Here is a 17,695-nt window from a genome sequence, read left to right on the forward strand (position 1 = left end):
TGCTAATCCCACATGAGTCCTTTGGTAATTATATCTAAGTAGTCTTCTAGATTGAAATACCATGAATGCAGAGGAAACCATGGCAACACATTGATTTTTTTTTTTTTTTTTAGCACTCTCTCACTGTTCTGTTTTGTCATCCTTGAGGGAAGCTATCCCTTTTTATCTGGTGAACTTGTTCATTTCCACTTGAAGCATCACCTCTTTTTTTTGGTAAACTTGTCCAATACCTGCAGCAGTTAACTCTCCTAACATTAATCCTAAAGCATTTGCATTTCTTTCTATTATAACACCTGGGTTTGATTATAATTATGCCAGAACAGTGTGGTCTCCTCCAGTATACTCGGAGATCTGGGAGGGCAGTGAACCCTGTTTTATACCGCTTTGTGTCTCCAGTGCCTGAAATACAGACAATACTTAAATGTCTCTTAAAAAACATGACTTTATAAAACAATGATAAATCCTTTTATAAGAGCTCTTTCATGATATAAAGAACCATATACCAATCAATTTAGTTAAGAGTCCGAGTATCTGTCTGTTAGGTTTTCGTGAGTTGGGGTGCAACAATATGCCATGTAGCTTCAGAGAGAACAACAGGAAAATTATCACAGATATTTCCATGCTTGATACAGTGACTTGTCCACCAGAATGTCACAATAGACTAAGGAAAGTGGTGGAAAGGCAAATAAAAATTCCAGACTTCAGTCTATTTTGTGATCAATTTTCAATCTCGGTCTTTTTAACGGACTGGAAAAAGGTTAATGACATTGTCTGGTTGAAGTTTCCTCACCCTATCCCTAGAAGAGGTTCCATTATCTATAGCAATATTCAGAAGACTGGAGGTATTTGGGGGAAGGAAGTCATTGATTAGCCATGTTAGCATTTTGGCTGTCAATATCTTTGCATCTCCTCTTCAGAAATTCGGATTTAAAATGACACCTGCTAGACACACCACAAAATTCCCTCCCTCCAGAAAGCCTCCTTTGGTCACCCTCTCAACATATAAGTTCCTAAACAAAAATTGCTTATTTTTTTTTGTAAACATTTTTAAGCATTTCATGTCTGTTCAGGATTCCTAATGATAATGAAATCTTCCTCAGGGAAAAGTGTACGTGTTCCACTTCTTTAATATCCTCTTTCCACAATGTTTTAGTCCCTTTTGTGTTGCTATAACAGAATACCCAGGACTGGGTAATTTATAAAGAAAAGAGGTTTATTAGCTCATGGTTCTGTGGGCCTGGACCTATGAGAAACATGACACCGAATCTGCTGAACTTCTGATGACCACCATTTGCTTACATGAGACACGGTAGAGAAAATCCAAGGGGAAGCGGACATGTGTGAAGGAAAACTCAAGGGCATCCTCATCCTGGCTTTTAAACAAACCACATCCCTTGTAAGTTGGATTCCTAGGTATTTTATTCTCTTTGTAGTAATTGTGAATGGGAGTTCACTCGTGATTTGGCTCTCTGTTTGTCTATTATTGGTGTATAGGAATGCTTGTGATTTTGCACATAGATTTTGTATCCTGAGACTCTGCTGAAGTTCCTTATCAGCTTAAGGAGATTATGGACTGAGACGATGGGGTTTTCTAAATATATGATCATGTCATCTGCAAACAGAGACAATTTGACTTCCTCTCTTCCTTTTTGAATACGCTTTATTTCTTTCTCTTGCCTGATTGCCGAGGCCAGAACTTCCAATACTATGTTTAATAGGAGTGGTGAGAGAGGACATCTTTGTCTTGTGCCGGTTTTCAAAACGAATCTAATTAAACTAAAGAGCTTCTGCACAGCAAAAGAAACTATCATCAGAGTGAACAGGCAAGCTACAGAATGGGAGAAAATGTTTGCAATCTACCCATCTGACAAAGGGCTAATATCCAGAACCTACAAAGAACTCAAACAAATTCACAAGAAAAAAACAACTCCATCAAAAAGTGGGCAAAGGATATGAACAGACACTTCTCAAAAGAAGACATTTATGTGGCCAAAAATATATGAAAAAAAGCTCATCATCACTGGTCATTAGAGAAATGCAAATCAAAACCACAATGAAATACCATTTCATTCCAGTTAGAATGGCGATCATTAAAAAGTCAGGAAACATCAGATGCTGGAGAGGATATGGAGAAATAGGAACACTTTTACACTGTTGGTGGGAGTGTAAATTAGTTCAACCATGGTGGAAGACAGTGTGGTGATTCCTCAAGGATCTAGAACCAGAAATACCATTTGACCCAGGGATCCCATTACTGGGTATATACCCAAAAGATTATAAATCATTCTACTATAAAGACACATGCACACGTATGTTTATTGCGGCACTACTCACAATAGCAAAGTCTTGGAACCAACCCAAGTGCCCTTCAACAATAGACTGGATAAAGAAAATGTGGCACATATACACCATGGAATACTATGCAGTCATAAAAAAAGGATGAGTTCATGTCCTTTGCAGGGACATGGATGAAGCTGGAAACCATCATTCTCAGCAAACTAACACAGTAACAGAAAACCAAACAGCACATGTTCTCATATGTGGATGTTGAACAAGGAGAACACATGGACACAGGGAGGAGCACATCACACACCATGGCCTGTCAGGGGGTAGGGGGCTAAGGGTGGGATAGCATTAGGAGAAATACTTAATGTAGATGACGGGTTGATGGGTGTAACAAACCACCACGGCACGTGTACACCTATGTAACAAACCTGCACATTCTGCACATGTATCTCAGAACTTAAAGTATAATTTAAAAAGAAAGAAAGAAAGAAACGAAAGAAAGATTTTTTAAAAAGAAAATAAAACAAACCACTTTCGAAGAATGTTCTCAAGAGAACTAATGTATTCCTGCCAGAGTGAGAACTCACTACTGGGAACACCATGCCACACTGTTTTTGAGTGATCTGCCCCCATGACCCCAACACCTTCCACTAGGCCCCACCTCCAACACCACCACATTGAGCATAAAATTGCAACATAAATTTGATGGGGACAAACTCAAACCATATTCAAATAATAGTACATACCCAAAAGCAACAAGCACACGCTTCACCTCATATTGACAAATATTTACTTCCATAGGAAATCTTTACCATGTTGTCAACTGTCTCTTCATCCTCTGCCCTCCCAACGAAATGATATATGGATGGTATTTAATTTAGATTACTTTGTTCTTTCCTTCCCTTCTTTATTTGGTTTTATTTAGAAAATATTGTAGCACCTCTTAAAATTAATTGGGAGTCCCGAATTGCTACAGATAAAATCTTGTGATGCTACATCTCAAAACAAGAATAGAATAGGTATTGTGGTTAAGTCTGGTCACTTGGGTTTTAGTCCTACCTCTGCTCTGATAGGCATTACTTTGGGTTAATTCTGGTGTTACTTTGTGTCATTGTTTTAGTTTCCTAATATGTGAAATAGGAAGAATAAATAATATGCTGCCACTGTCATCAAATTGGTGTAAAGATTATTTGGATAGGATGGAAACACACTTTGGAAGGAACAAGTCACTACTTTTGAGTGTCCTCACTTCCTTCCACCTGTTATCCAGGAAACACACACACTGAGGTGTGTGCTGGTAAAGACTCCAATTTGTAGCAGCTGCCAATTTCTATGGTGTAAATACTCCCACTGTGGTTGATTTCAAGCCATCAATAATTTAGCATCCAGCTTCCAAAATTCTTGAATGTTGAACAATTGGGTCTTGATACAGGCTGGCTTCAGCACACTCCTGCATATACCTCAGACTCTGAGGTCATCTAATAGATTATTGTAAAATAACATAATAAAATAGCAAACCAGCCATTTCCAATGTGACAAAATAAATATTACTCCTAACTCTTATATAAGTCCTTCCATCATTATATCTAAGTGGTGTTCTGGGTTTGGATACCATGAATGCAGGGAACACACACCAACACATCAATTTTTAAAAATACTTGCTTACCTAGTCTACGACTGCTAATAAAATAAGATTTATTGTGGCCACCCAGTTAGAACGAAGTGGCTGTAACAATCTCTTCTGAGCTCATTATCTTATGTCTTAACTGAGGAAAAAGTAGTAATAATCATCACTACAGTTCATGTTTAATGAATGCTACTCATCTTTTCCTCACAGCCACCTTGTGTGACATGTAATTATTATTCCCCATGTTACATGGCAGGAAAGTGAAGTTTAAGTGCACAGGAGGCAAAAGGAGGAGCAGAAATGCAATAGAAGGCAACTTGGTGTCAGCCAAGGCTCTCCACCAGCTCCTTTTTCCCTGTGAACTATCTTCAGCGTAATGCTCGTGTTAAGTTACTTTCTTAACCTGTTCTACCAATAAGAATAGCTATTTGCATTTATCACAATGCAGTCGTGTTCACTTTCCACACGCTTGACTTTACAGCACGACGCCTTCTTGAAAAATTCTGCTCAATAAAATGGGAGCTAGTTGGTTTCTATTAATGGCTCAGATATTCATCTTATTATTTGATTTTAATTTAGACTATTTTTTCCATATAGTAATTGTAGATTCCCCTGCACTGGATATGTGACAGGGTAGAATGTTTGCTCCAAAATGGTTGAAATAAATGGTGTAATATATCCTCATTGTATAAACTCTTCTTATTCCTTTACTATCTATGCAAGCCCCTAACTCTACACAAAGTTCTCTTGTGGACTTTGACTTTTATATTGTTTTGAATATCCTACAAATAGAACTTTATATTTGCTCTCTAAACACGCCAAGAACAAGAGAAGAATAAAGTCTAACACTGAGTGCCCGTTAGATTGAGAAGGAATGTCAGTTGTGTGAATTTGGGAGAAAGGTCTGTTTTTTCAATGAATGGTGGCTTGCATGGAGATTGTGTTTATAGCAAAGCAAAAGCCATGAGAGTCTAAACAGCAGTTCGGTTCTCCCGAGGAAACAGCTGAGAAAAAGGGCGTAAATAGACTACATTCAGATAGGTTTTCAGTGTATTAACTGCTGCAGAGGAGGAATTCTGTTGTACAGAACTGTTTATTGTTACCATATCTCATGTCCTGTTTGGAACTTTCCTATATACAAATGGAAGGAATTGAGAAGGACGAGACACAGGAGACCTATGGAGGCTCCCGCCCATCTTTTTGATTATGGAAGGCTTCCCCAAGCTTCTTTCTCAGTGCACACCAGTGAAGATGTTTTCCTGTCTGCATTTCCTGGCTGTATAGGTAAAGCATGCTGCCTAGGTCCTGTCTGCAAGTAGCAATAGTTTATAAACAGCTTCGTGTGACCTGTGACTTATCAGAGTTTGCACTGCACAAACAAGCATAGCAGGGTTATAGTCTATTGGTATTTTAAAAATTGCCTCTTCTGGAAAATGATTTCCACTCCCTTTCCCTCTTTCTCTTTTTTAACAATCCCATTTCAGAATTGTAAAATCCTTTAAATTATTTTTAAATGTAAATGATGGTTAAAAAAATCAATAAATACTCAATCCAGCCTAGGCTATAAGACTTTTCTCTCTTGATTTCGGCTTCTCTGTATTCCAGAAATACTTGATTCATTGCAAGTGCTAAGTGAACAATGAAAGTGAGAAGTAGTGAGAAGTATGGTTCTGTTTGGTACAAAGACAATTTCAGTGGAACTTCAGCTAGAATTATTTATTTATTTATTTGAGACAGGGTCTCATTCTGTTGCCCATGCTGGAGTATAGTGACCAATCTTGGATCACTGCAACCTCTGCCTCCTGGGTCCAAGTAATTCTCATGCTTCAGCCTCCCGAGTAGCCGGAATTACAGGCGTGCACCACCACGCCTGGCTAATTTAGCTAGAATTAAAGTTGTACATTATGGAACTATAAAAACGAGTAGAAGCTTTAAAGTGTTTCCAGTAAGAGGAGAGTTTCTCCATTCTACTCTCTACCTCCATGAGATCAACATTTTTAGCTCCCACATATTTGTGAGAATATGCATGTCATTATTTCTTTATTAATACATTTAACATATTTCTGATAACTCTCCACTATGAAAGATGAGGATTTACTTCCATAACTTATCCAAGTTTTTTTTTTATCTCTCCATTTTGATTTTTGGTAGTGATTATTTTAGTTATGTTGCTTGCCTTTGTAACTTTAAATGTCATATTTAAACTTCTATTTCTTATTTCACCAACTTAAGCCATTATATCTTGACTTTCTACTATATTAGATGAGGATATTAGTATTTACTTCCTTTTTTTCTACACTCTTCTTTTATATCATCAAGGTTGATGTTTACATTCTGTTTTCTAACTATATTTAAGGCTGAGGATTAATTCAATGAGTTATCTCTCGTAGTTGAAAAGAAATAAATTTATGTAAGTAAACTATTTGCATTTTATTTCTTGCCAAGTAAAATAGAATTGCATTTCATTCTCCATGGGTGCAATGCCCTAACTCCCATGTCATTTGAAGGAGACAATTCACAGTGTGGAACCTAGGTGGAGTTTCTTTTCTTAGACTTTCTCTATTGTTTGAAATCATGCCATAGTTTACTTTGCAATGTATTTGGACGTGCATTTCTTATACAGTTTTATAGCTTTCTTAACTGTTCTAATTAATTCCTCCCCCTCTTATTGTGAGTAGAGACATGTTTTTGTTTTGATTTTTACCACTTTTTACTAATATAAGATAGTTCTGTAGTCTTGTTATACTGCTTGGAATCCATCCTATTCCCTTTTATTCTTAGAATCCAGTGGTTTTTTTCTTTTTTTTATTTTTTATTTTTTGAGATGGAGTCTCGCTCTGTCGCCAGACTGGAGCACAGTGGTATGATCTCGGCTCACTGCAACCTCCGCCTCCCGGGTTCAAGCGATTCTCCTGCCTCAGCCTCCTGAGTATCTGGAACTACAGGTGCACGCCACCATGCCTGGCTAATTTTTGTATTTTTAGTAGAGATAGAGTTTCACCATGTTGGCCAGGATGGTCTCGATCTCTTGACCTTGTGATCCGCCCACGTTGGCCTCCCAAAGTGCTTGGGATCACAGGCCTGAGCCACGGTGCCCGGCGGGCTTCTTATTTTTAATTTGAACCAGTTGTTCAAATTAATAATTAAATAATTAATTACATAATTAAATAATTTAAATATAATTAAATAATTAAATTAGATATTCTGCATAACTATCATGCTGGCAACATTTTCACTGAGCTCCTCAGTAAGGTTCCTTATTTCTTATAGCCCATGATTTCCTTTCTCTTTACCCTTGTTATTCTCCTTAGCGGGGAAAAATGTATGGTGGGCATACTCTGAGCTCTTTTCTAAAAATGCTTATGTTTGTCTTAACTCTCATTGAAAAATTGGGTGGGCATAGTAGTCTAGGTTTAAAATCACTTTTCCTCAGAACTGAAATATCAAGGCATCTGATGATGTTTATATTCCGCTTTGTAACTACCTTCTCTAAAAGTTGAAAAGCAATAAATAGTACTTACATAAGAATAGCGATTTGCATTTTGTTTGTTGCAAAGTAAAATAAAGTGCTAGGATTTCATTTCATTCTCCATGGTCCAATGCCCTGATGCCTGTGTCCATTTAGTGTTATTGATGAGACATTAAATTCTGGCCGAGTCTCATTTGCTGTGTTTTTCAGTGTGGAAGTTTTAGGGCCCTCTCCTTTCCCTTAGCATTTTGAAATTTCATGGCAATATATTTAGAGGGTTTTTAAATGTTTCATTACTTCTTCTTGGATCTCTGTTTTCTCTTAAAATACCTGGATTAGGTTCTCTTATCTTTCATGCCTCAGTATTTCAGTTTCGTATTCTAGGAGATTTCCTTCACTTTAACCTTCCAAACTTCTATTACATTTAAAGATACTTCAAAATCATGTTTACTTTTCAAGAGTTACTTTTTATTTTTATGGTTTCTATTTTATAGTATCCTTTTCTTGTTTAATGAATGGAATATATTCTTTAAACAACTTTACTGTGGTACAATTTATATACTATAACATTCACCCTATTTAAGTGTGCAATTCAAAGATCTTTGGTAAGTTTAGAGTTGTTCAGCCACCACTACAATCTAGTTGCATAATATGTTCATCACCTCAAGAAGCACAGTCAATTTCCATTCCCACGTTCATCCTCAGACAACAACTAATCAGTTTCTATCTGTACAGATTTGTATTGCAGTCTTTTGCACCAGGTTTCTTTCACTAGCATGTTTTTGAGATTAATCCATGTTGTGGCAAGTATGAGTAGCTGATTCCTTTTTATCGCTTAATAGTATTCCATTGTGTGAATATACTACCTTTTGTTTATTCATTCATCAGTTGACAGGTATTTGAGTTGTTTTCAGTGTTTGGCTGTTATGAATAATGCTGTATGAACAATTTATGTTGAGTGGACTTAAGTTTTCATTTGTTTTAAGTAGATATCTAGGAGTAAAATTGCTGGGTCATATGGAAAGTTTATGTTGAACATGTTAAGAAACTGTCAAACCATTTTCCAAAGCCACTCCCTAATTTTTACCTTTTTACCAGTGATGTATACAGAACCTCAACTTAATAGAGAATGGCAAGCAAGAAGGGTGCCACAGCTCCATGAGTACTCCAGGAAAGCAGACAACAAGCCTTAAGACCGTTACTTACTCACAGCACAGAAAACAGCAGCAGCATAATTGTGCCAGTTTACCTTGTCCTCAAGTCCCATAAAGAGCCTAGATAGATGCTCGGCCTGCAGAGGGTTGCACAGCAGTAGAGGAACCAGGGTTTAGGGTCCAGAACCCTTTGTAGCAAATAGCAAACAAGTTAGTCCATGTCTCCAGGGGGGCAAGAAGTCACACGGTAATCAAGCTACGGTTGCCTCCATGTATTAATTGCCTTCTTTACCAGCTATAGAAGCCACTCACATTTAAGGAAAGGATAATCCTTGCAGTGTGGCACATGCAGCAGTGTGCAGGAAGGCTCAGAGCCCACAGCCGGCTGTCTCCCCCAACAGCGATAACAGGGAAGCTTGTGGAAATTGGTTAGATCCAGCATATATTTTAAAAACAGCTGATAGGATTTCCTTTTAGATGGCAATGTCGCCACTGAGAATTCCTATGCCATTCTCTGTGACAATCCTTGTATATTACCTGTTTTTACTATCTTTTTTGATTTTGGTAGTAAAACTATATTCACCTCATTAGTTAAGTTAGTTGTCTCATGGATGTATGCTTGGTGCCTAGATGGATACCTGATGCTAATCTGATGTAAGTGTTACTTGATGTAAGTGTTCAGTAAATTATCTTATGACTGACCAAATGAAATCAGTTTAACTGTTAGCCTTATTATCAATATGTAAAAATTACTCTCAGTGGAACCAAGTAGTGCACTATGATATATTTCTTTTTACATGGGACAATTTTCTTTTGCTTGGGTCAATCATTGCCTCATTGTTGTCTGCTCAGGTGACTAAATATCATCATGAATTGATCCTAGACTCTCTACCGCAAGTTTAACTGTCTTCTCCAAACAGCCAAACATATAGTATAATCCTCAGATTCATTTTCTTAGAGAGACCCATACTTGAGTCCTCAATTCTCTTGCACTGATATATACACATTGTTCTTTGCACTTCTTGTACATCTCTTTTCTGGGGTTCTCATCTGGGAAATCCCTTCATTCTTGCATTGATTTACAACCTCCAGAACATGGCTGAAGGCTGGAAAATGGTCTATGGGAGAGACTCTTTGAGGCCTACCATGTCTGAGCTGTCTTTACAATATGTTAATACCTGACTGACCTGAGAGATTGGTTGAGTACATTACTTTCGAAATCAGTTTCCTTCAAAATTCTAAGGTTTGTTTTGTCTTTTAGATTCCAATGTCACCTTTGAGAATTCCTATGCCATTCTTTGTGACAATCCTTGTATATTACCTGTTTTACCCCCCTCAGGATTATGTATTGATCACCTATACTATAACAGTCCTCAACTGTGTTTTATTTTGTGGGTGGGTCATTCAGTGAATTATTCTTTTAGTAATTCCCTTCTGCATTTTTTTTTCTCCTTGAAACTCCTACTATTTAAATTTTAGATGGTCTGGACTTGTCCTCTAAATTTATTCTATTTTTTCTCCTAATTTTCATCTCTTTGCCCTTTGTTCCACTTTCTGGGAGATTTTCTTTCCAGAAAATCTTTGTAATTCAAATCTTCTACTGACTTTTCCCTGCTGTCATACATTGTTATGAGTTGCATTATGTCCCCTAAAAAGGTATGTTGAAGTCCTTACCCCCAGTGACTCAGAAGGTGACTTTATTTGGGAACAGGGTCTTTGTAGATAGAATAGAGTTAAGATCGGGTAATAGGGTGGGGTCTAATCCAATCTGACTGGTGTCCTTATAGGAAGAAGACAGGGAAAGCAACACGTAATGTCAGAGGCAGAGATTGGAGGGATGCAGCCTCAAGCTAATAAATGCCAAAGACTGACAGCCACCACCAGGAGCAAGGAAGAGGTAGGGAAGGTTCTGCTCAGAGTGTCAGAGGGAGCATGGCCTGGCTGACACCTTCATATTCCAATTCTAGCTTCCAACACTATGAGAAAATAAACTTTGGTTGCTTTAAGCCTCCCAGTTTGTGGTAATTCGTTATTGCAGCCCTAGGAAACTATTACATAGATGTCCAAGATCTCTTGTCAAAGTTTCTTCTTTTTTTTATTTACATCATATGTTTCCTCAAAGATCTCCCCTCCCCTCCACCCCCTCGTCTCCCCTGCCCCCTCCCCTCCTCTCCCCTACCCCCTCCCCTCCCGTCCTCTCCTTTTTCCAGGGTCTTGTTCTGTTGCCCAGGCTGGAGTGCAGGGACACAATCATAGCTCACTATAGCATTGAACTCCTGGGCTCAACTGATCCTCATGCCTCAGCCTCCCCAGTATCTGGGACTACAGGCACGCACCACCAGCACTGGCTGATTTTTTTTTTTTTGGTGGACACTGAGTCTTGCTATGTTGTCCAGGCTGGCCGCAGACCCTTGGTCTCAAGCAATCCTCCCACCTCAGCCTTCCAAAGTGTTGGGATTATGGATGTGAGCCACCATTCCTGGCTTCCTTCCTTCCAATTTGTTCTGTTTGGTCTCTGTCTTCCATATTAATGGTGTTTTACGAATGTCTGGTGCTGTTAGTCATCCATTCGATTTCAAGACTATCACTCTAAAACACTGATTAGAAGTTCCTTGTTATGGGTAGGGCTCATTGAGAGTGACAGGCTGAAAGTCTCCCTTGGGGAAGCTTGGGTCCAGTGTCTGAAGTATCAGTTGTTAGTAGATCTCTTTTCTTGGCAAATTTCACCGGAAAGTCACTCTTTAATTTTCTGCCTGGCAGTGGGGCTGGGAGTGAGGGAGCTAAGGGTCTCCCTTTTTGTATGTAAGGGTCCCCAGAACTAGTGCACCTCGGATGCAGTCTCCTCCAGCCTCCTGCTGGGCTGGGGCAGGGTAGTTACCTAGCTGAGGGGGAGTGAGGAGGGATCTACGGGTTTAACTGCTTCTGTTACAGATTTTCCATCAATTCTGTGTTTTTAGCTTCTTCCGTGCCCACTTTCAGAGGTGACTGGTGCTTCTGAAGTGGTGTCGTTGTCTGGGGTAAATACCTGAGGTTCATCATCTCATGCCAAGGAAATCGAGGACGCAGACACACAAGAAGTGAGTTTAAGGCCAGAGGTTTAATGGAAGAAAGAAAGAGAATAGCTCTCTCTCCTGCAGAGAGAAAGGGGCTGCCGAGTGGGTCTTTGGTTCTGAGGTGATAATGCACGGGTTTTTATAGATGAGCTTGAAGAGGCAGTGTCTGATTTACATAGGGCCCGGAGGATTGGTTGGACCAGGTGTGTCATTTACATAGCGGTGAAGAGGCTAGCCATCTCCCACCCTAATATTTTATTATGCAGATGGGGTCTCTACCTGACTGGCGCCATGTTGCCTGCTTTTTTACTGCACCTACGATGTCAAAGAAAAGGGAAGAGGGAACCTCCATGTTGAACATGCCTGGCCCCCAGGTAGCCTTTTCCTATTGACAGAACTGCTGACATTTACCTATGCAAGCTTCCAATTTGCTTATTTATGTCTGCAGCCTGATTTTACAGGCTGCCCTTTGTTAGAAAAGAAATGATTTGGGGGCTGCTTTTTGTTAAAAGGAAAGCCTTACCGAAGACTCTCTTACCCTCACTAACTGCCTAAATAATTTCTTTGTAACTCCTGTATCACTTCTACTTCCTCTGTATCAGGGGTTCTGCAAAACGACTCCGTTTGCTTCTGGCCTTCACTAGGATTTCTCCAATGCTGTGTTAGGTTTCAAAATTTTCCAATCTGTAAGACCAATTAATATTCATCTGTCTTACAGTCAGCAAAATTTTATTGCTGTCATCTTTTTTCCTGTCTACAACTTTTTAAAGTTCTCTCTTGTTTAAAAGTGGTGCTGTAGGAAAAAGATGCAAACTTGTATATTGAAGTCACCGTGGTTAATCCATTGCTTTCAATCTTTTTTTTTGTCATTATATCTTCAGTATAATTTTTATAAACAGCAAATTGCTTTATTGAAAATAATCTAATTGGAGAGTCTTCGTCTTCTACAAGGAGTTTCATTAAATAACAAAGTGATTGTCAGGATACATGGATTTATTTTATCAGTCTTATTTTGTTCTTTCTATTTACTGTGCTTCTTTTCCTCCTCTTTGACTTCTGTTGAACTGATGGAGTTTTCTTCTTTCTTTTTAATTTCCACCATATTTTACTTCTAGTCTTTTAGTGATTCCCACTTACTTGACATAGTCTCAGTTAATCAACATCTCTGCCTTCTCCTTAGCAATATAAGGATCTCTGACCATTTAAACTTAGATATTTTCTCACATTACTGATGCTCTGTATTTTAATCCCATCTTGCTTATAACAGGTATTTGTCATTTTTATAATTATTCTTAGAGTTTATTTATAGTTACCCATAAATTGATCATGCTTTCCATTGCTTCTTACATCCTGTTTCCTCTTTCTGTTTAGATTTTTTCTTTTCGTATTTTCTTTTTTTTTATTCTCCTATTTTTATTTTTAATTTTCCTTCTTTTCCAAGTGTTTAAACATAGAGGGCCTGGTTAAAATTAACATCTAACATTAGCCTTCAAGTCACTGCTGGAAGCTATTTTACCCTTCAGAAATATTCTAGATACAATGAATTTTACATGTTATTCATATTTTGTGTTACTGTGTTGGATTTTCCCCATCTATCACCCAAGATGGGTAACTCCCATACTTCATTTAGTAGTTAATATAAGGATAAGCATACATTTCAGGAAGAAAGGTGGAAGGAGAAAGATAAATAGAAAGAAAAGAAGGAGGAGTAGTAAAAGGAGGAGGAGGAAAGAGAAAGGAAGGAAAAGCGAGAAACAGATATCCTTACAGTTTTAAATATAATTTAGTTTATCTTATAAATCTTACTCTGATATGGTATTCAAGAGACCCTAGGAACATTTTTAGGTTCTTAAGCAAAGGGAAACATGAGATTTTATTGAAACAAAAGATGTTCTAAAGGACAGAAACAAAAGGGACTGTCTCTTCTTAGAGCACAACTCTTATGGCAATTGGATGGGCTCTGAAGGGCCTTAGTGCTCATCCAATCCTAAATTGCTTAAATAGTAATTTAAGTCTCTCGCCCTCTGTTTTGTTTACCTGCAGCTGTTCTTGAGTAATGGAAGGTACATACAATACCTTTTTAACAACGTCTCACTCCTGACACAAAAGAAGTTCTTTATTAATGCATTCAACTGAATTCTGATTTAATAGTTCATTTATTTCAACCAACGTTTACTGGCTGGTGATACAATTGCTCCTCAAGGAGAAATGACTTGAACAGGAGAAGAGTTTTTAAAATTTTTTTTTAAATAGGAAATTTGTACTCCAAGATTCTTCTGTGCTGTAGTCAAAAGTGATGTGCCCTTGAATGGACTCTGAATGTCCTTCGACACAATAGACATGGCCAAGGAAAATAAACCCAAAGAAAAGAAACCCGGGAAAGACTGTAGGTCTAAGAGGCATGGCCAAGGTGTTGAGTGTAAGTGTATGTAACAGAAAAACTTCTGCATTTGGGGCTATTCTCAGAGTCACCTTGTTTTATTATAAGCAACTGAGCCATAGAAGAAATGCAGAGTAAATATTCCAGCTCCAGAGGATACATGCATTGTAGTTCACAGCCTTCAAGATGAAGTTGATACTTCAGCCCTCAAGATGACACTACTCAGAGCATGCATTTCTCTGAGCTTCAGCTTCCTTATTTGTTAACAAAACGAAGTGAAATATGACTTGGTTATGAACTTGAGCTTCAAGGTCAGGCATAGATAGTTTGAGTTAGGCTCTGGCATTTACTAATGATTTAAATATGGATAAATTATTTAACCTAAGCTTTAAAAAAATGTTTTCTTTTATTTTTGTTTTGAAGCTGTGAAATGAGGATTACAAAAATACCTATGTCATAGAGCTGTGAGACTGAAGTAGTTTAGTTCATTAAAGCACTTAAGTCCCAATGCCTGGACGACACAAGCTCCCATAAATGTTGCCATTATTATTATTATTAAGATTTTTAGTGTCTCATCATAATATCTAAAGGTTGCTTGTTGTCATAATAATAATACACAAAATAAACCCTCATTGGAGGTGATCAATAGCAAGAGCCTGGGTAATTATTGAGGTTATTTTTCCCTACCCATTTACAAAAAACGTTGAATCCAACCTGTCTTAACCAAGTATCCTGAAGGCTGTATGTACTCATGCACTTAAGGAGAAGGGACGATTTATGGTGGACCCTGCTAGTGCTTTCCAAAACCCACTTTTTCCTTCTTAGACATATAGGAGTCTTTATTTTCCAGCCAGATGGGGTCCTATGTCTTGTTCTGCTCAATGACAAATTGAGAAGACATGAGGTGCCACTTTTAAGACACTGAAAAGCCTTGGAGATTGTTGGGGTCTCTCTTCCTCCTGTGAAATGGTGAAACCTGGGGCTCTAAGCTGCTTAGCTGACTGAATCACCGCATGGAGGAAATCTGGTCTGGAAAGTCAGCCAGGCCTACAGTGGACTTTGCATGCTGAAAACCTGTTACTGTGTAAGGCACTGAGTTAATGGGACTGTTTGTTACAGCTGTGTAGTACAGGGGATCCTCACTAACACACTGTTAAACTCAAAGTTACTCTTCATTTTGCAGACCTTAATTTGAGAGAGTTAAGTAGTTACAAGACAGAGATCACCCAATTAGTGGCACAGCTAGGACTAAAATCCTATTCCCAGGTTTCTTTCTAGTACATGTCTCTGTCTATTGAGATAGCATACTCCACACCTAATTTGCAGGACTGAATATAAAGAATAGAGACTAAGTAAAATACGTAGCACAAAACCCATCCTATAGTGGGTAATTTAAAAAATTATAACTAATGTTTTGATTCTCTAAATTTAAAAACCTATTGCTATTGCTCTACACTTCTACCTGTGCCAAACATGCTGATTAATGCCCTTTAATTCTGAACCAATATTAAACTAGAAATTGATAATACATCTCAATTTGGGAGCAATTATATTTTTATAGCTTAAACTGCTGGTGCAGAATCTATACTTCACTCCATTTACATCCATTTAACACAAGAGAAATGCCAGTCCATTTTTCAGATAATGACAGAAAATTCATTCACATTTTAAGTATGTAGAAACTTTGAGAATTTATAAAATCAGAAGCCGCACTCCTGGGAATTATTTTGTCATCATCCCTTCTTGGTCTTAATTCCTCTATCCTTGCATCTCCTCTGGTCCTGCCCATCCTTACCTATGCTCTTTATGATGTTTCCCTTGTCTTTTGAGAGAAGTATTATCACATCATTGTAAATTCCTTTTGGCATTGCTAAGAAGGCATCTGGCTTCAGCATAGTTCAAGGATATCAGAAGGCATTTAAACTATTAGTAGGAATATAGTATCTTCAGCTCAGAAAGGTTTTGGAGCTCATCCAATCCTTATTCTAAATTAGGTCTTAAATTCTCATCCAAACAAATGTGTCAGAATTTCCAGAGATACATCTTAAAATTGTTAATTCTTAGCCCCACCTTAATCCACAGAATCATATTACTCATGATCATAAAGGGGCATAGTAATTTCTAATTTTAAAAAACATTATTTTCATCACATTCCTCTATTTCCTTCTGGTTATATCTCCTGCTGTGCGATTTCAATGTATGGTCTAATTGGGGAACTACTGATTAAGTTTCAGTTTTTCCCTGATTCTGGAATCACCTCTACAAACTCTCTGGCAAATTTTCTCCTATTATACATACTGTTGCTAATTTGATACTGTTAGCTACTATATTAGCTATTTGCACCTTTATCTACAGCTTCCTATATTTATAGAGATGATACACAGAATGCTTTTAGTCCTACAATGATGGATAAAGAGCAAGATAAAGACCAGATTTATGTATATATAATATACATTTATATTTGTGTATATTATATATGTATATACTCAAGCATTATCAAAAACAATCTGAAGGGAAGTCATGGTATGTTTTATATATAATATATAATTTAATTATAAATATATAATATATAAATATATAATATACACAAATATAAATATATAATATATATAACATAATCTACCATGAAGACTTCCCATCAGATTGTTATTGATAATGCTTATTGAATAAATAATACTCTTTTCTATGGATACATTTTCCACTGGTAATAGTCACTAAGTCTTACTTTTGAAATTTATAGTAGCTGCATTTAAAAATTAAGGCCAATGCTAAGCTATTTTGAACACTTTTATCACATCTTTTGAAGACAAAGAATCCTTTAGAGCTGAATGAAAGCAGTTGTTACATTGAGAACATTAGAAATTCAACAGCAGCAAGTAGGCTAACTTGGAAATGTTTATTGCAGCCTTATTCATAACAGCGCCGAACTAGAAATGAACCAGTTCACCAGTTGTTCATTGCACAATTAAACTCCTTTAAATTTAATTCAGCTGAAGTTTTTCTTTTATCAAGCTCCAGCCCCTAGTCTCCAGGGAGGGGAGAAGGGCTGAAGGTAAAGTGGATCACCAATGGCCAATGAAGTAGAGTCAGTAATGCCTGTGTAATGAAGCCTCCATCAAAACCTAAAAGGGACTGGCTTCTGGGACCTTCCAGAGAGCTGAACACGTGGTGGTTTCTGGAGGGTTGTGTGCCAGGGAGGACATGGAAGCTCCATGTCAACTACCTGTGTATTTCTTCATCCAGCTGGTCATCCGTATCTTTTGTAGTGTCCTTTATAACAAATGGTACATGAAAGTAAAGTATTTCCCTGAGTTCCGTGAGCCACTCTAGCAAATTAATCAAGCCCAAGGAGGGGGTCCATCGTGAGAACTCTCAATTTATAACTGGTCAGTCAGGAGTATACGTGACAATCTACTACTTGGTATCTGATGCTATCTCCAGGTAGATAGTGACAGAAGTGAGTTGAGTTAGACGATACCTAGCTGGTGTCCACTGCAGAACTGATTGGTTGCTGGTGGGGAGAACTCCCCACACATTTTGGTAACCGGTGGTGAAGTATTCATTGTTGACTGTAACAGTAGGAAAAACAGTTAGGTTTCCCATCCTTTTAGAGGTAGACTCAACCTTGAAAAATAAATAGGGTCCAAAACTACACTGCATGTCAATGGGGACTTTTTCTACACTCAGGCTAAGTGAAAGAGGACATTCAATCACTGTAAAAATATT

The 17,695-nt window shown here is 37.8% G+C and overlaps 2 protein-coding genes across 3 annotated transcripts in view; one reads left to right on the forward strand and one right to left on the reverse strand.

Annotated features, from left to right (window-relative positions):
- HMGB1 (high mobility group box 1) overlaps nt 1–17,695 on the reverse strand; it is a 979,364-nt gene that overhangs the window by 942,756 nt on the left and 18,913 nt on the right. The window contains exon 1 of one of the 2 annotated variants that reach the window (XM_050766933.1): nt 10,676–10,685. The exons of the other annotated variant lie outside the window; for it this stretch is intronic. The gene's annotated coding sequence lies outside the window, so the exon portion shown is untranslated. Of the gene's footprint in view, nt 1–10,675; nt 10,686–17,695 lie in introns of those variants that run through there. 2 annotated transcript variants of the gene reach the window in all.
- The window catches only part of B3GLCT (beta 3-glucosyltransferase), a 389,525-nt gene that overhangs the window by 222,828 nt on the left and 149,002 nt on the right, over nt 1–17,695 (forward strand). The gene's annotated exons all lie outside the window — the stretch shown is intronic.

This window comes from Macaca thibetana, chromosome 17 (genome assembly GCF_024542745.1).
Source record: "Macaca thibetana thibetana isolate TM-01 chromosome 17, ASM2454274v1, whole genome shotgun sequence".
NCBI lineage: Eukaryota > Metazoa > Chordata > Mammalia > Primates > Cercopithecidae > Macaca > Macaca thibetana.